Source organism: Octodon degus, unplaced genomic scaffold (assembly GCF_000260255.1).
Source record: "Octodon degus isolate 3935 unplaced genomic scaffold, OctDeg1.0 scaffold00014, whole genome shotgun sequence".
NCBI lineage: Eukaryota > Metazoa > Chordata > Mammalia > Rodentia > Octodontidae > Octodon > Octodon degus.
The window spans coordinates 13,635,879-13,638,330 of record NW_004524590.1 but is presented as its reverse complement, the minus strand read 5'-3'; the positions used below and the strand labels follow the sequence as shown (position 1 = coordinate 13,638,330).

General features: G+C 39.8%; 1 pseudogene; it reads left to right on the top strand.

The window, feature by feature from the left end:
• The first annotated feature begins 2 nt into the window (after positions 1-2).
• LOC101561068 lies at positions 3-1,136 on the top strand (annotated as a pseudogene).
• The last annotated feature ends 1,316 nt before the right edge of the window (positions 1,137-2,452 follow it).

Sequence of the window (2,452 nt, the reverse complement as noted above, 5' to 3'; positions counted from 1 at the left end):
GGATGCTATTTGACTACCTGGCAGATAAACACGGGTTTAGGCAGGAATATTTAGATACACTCTACAGGTATGCAAAATTCCAGTATGAATGTGGAAATTACTCAGGAGCGGCGGAATACCTTTACTTTTTTAGGGTGTTGGTCCCAGCAACGGACAGAAACGCTTTGAGCTCTCTCTGGGGGAAGCTGGCCTCTGAAATCCTAATGCAGAACTGGGATGCGGCCATGGAGGATCTCACCCGCTTAAAGGAGACTGTAGACAACAATTCTGTGAGTTCTTCACTCCAGTCCCTTCAGGAGCGAACATGGCTCATCCATTGGTCTCTGTTTGTTTTCTTCAACCACCCCAAAGGTCGAGATAATATTATTGATCTCTTCCTTTACCAGCCACAGTACCTGAACGCAATTCAGACGATGTGTCCGCATGCCCTCCGCTACCTGACCACCACAGTCATAACAAACAAAGATGTCCGCAAATGCCGGCAGGTGCTGAAAGACCTGGTGAAAGTCATTCAACAGGAGTCTTACACATATAAGGACCCAATTACAGAATTTGTGGAGTGTTTGTATGTTAACTTTGACTTTGATGGGGCTCAGAAGAAGCTGAGAGAATGTGAATCAGTCCTTGTGAATGACTTCTTCTTGGTGGCTTGCCTTGAGGATTTCATTGAAAATGCTCGTCTCTTCATATTTGAGACTTTCTGTCATATCCACCAGTGTATCAGCATTACTATGCTGGCAGATAAATTGAACATGACTCCAGAAGAAGCGGAGAGGTGGATTGTGAATTTGATTAGAAACGCGAGGCTGGATGCCAAAATTGATTCTAAATTAGGTCATGTGGTCATGGGGAACAATGCAGTCTCACCCTATCAGCAAGTGATTGAAAAGACTAAAAGCCTCTCTTTTAGAAGCCAGATGTTGGCCATGAATATTGAGAAGAAGCTTAATCAGAACAGTAGGTCAGAGGCTCCTAACTGGGCAACCCAGGATTCTGGCTTCTATTGAAGAACTGTAAAGAAAACATGGAAAAATATGAAATAATAAAACCATTATGTAAAGGGTAATACACATTTTAGAAGCAATTACTGTTCAGTGTAAATTTTGGAGAATTTCAATAAAATTGGCTGTGATTCATTGAAAAAAAAATATTAGATCAGAAATCAATGTAATTGGGACCAAAAAAATGGAGAGAGAAAGAACTAATTAATTGAACAATTGGTTCTCCAAAAGCTAAACAAAATAAACTCTTAGTCAATCTAAACAAAAGAAAAGATGCAAATGAGTGCAATTAGAAATGAAAGATGAAATCACAACTGGCACTTCTGAAATCAAAAGATAATTAACAACTACTTAGCAAAGCCTTCTGACAATAAGTTTGTGAATGCAGAAGAAACACATAGATTCCTAAATATATGTGAATCACTATAACAACCAAGCAAAATTAAGAGCTGAATAATAGCCAGTGAAATTAAAACAGTAATAAAAACCTACCAACTAAGAAAAGCACATATTCAGATATGTTCCTTGCTGAATTCTGCAAAAGCTTCAGGGAAATTCTAACTTAACAAGAAATTAAAATGGATGATATAGACTCAAAATAATTCCTGAAAACTACCATTACCTAGATTCTAAAACCCAACAAAGATCCAATGAAAAGGAAGAATTTTATAAAATGTCTTTAGTGAATATAGATGTAGAAGTCCTCCACAATACAATGCCAAACAGAATATAATGAATCATCAAAAAGATTACAGAATCATGACCAAGTAAGCCTCATCCCAGGGATAGTTGAAAGCAAACAAATTAATAAATGTACTGCATTACATGAACAGAAGCAAAAATCACAGATTAATTTTAATAGATGCACAAAAATTGTGACGGAATCTAATATTCTCTCATAGCAAGTATATTAATGAAAATATGCATAGACCAGTGGTTGTGAACCTTTTAGAGACTGAATGCCCAAACTACTATCTAAAACACACTTATTTATCACAAAGTGCCAACACTACTATTAAGCCTGAATGCCCAGCTGCTGGGGTGATGCTGGGAAGACTTGGGTCCCTGGAGCAATTTGGTTTGTCCACCCACACAGAGGGATCTTCAATGCCTACTGCAATATGCATGCTGTAGGTGCACCACTACTGGTACAAAAGACCATAAAAACAACTTCAATAGACCTACTACCAACATCATATTAAACAGCAAAAGAAACAACCTACTCAATGGTTAAAAATAAAATTTCCCTTCTATTCCTCAGACAGAAAACTAAATCCTAGAGTCCTAGCCCAGGTCCGGTGAGTGTGCGGAGAGCTTCCTGCTACCCTACGCCAGCAGGACCAGTCCTAGCCCAGGAGCAGGGTGGGGCGGACCCTCTCCCAGCCCCTTGGGCCGCCCACCACCACTCCGCAGTGCCTCCCCCACCCCGCCCACCGAGTAGGATTTTCTGC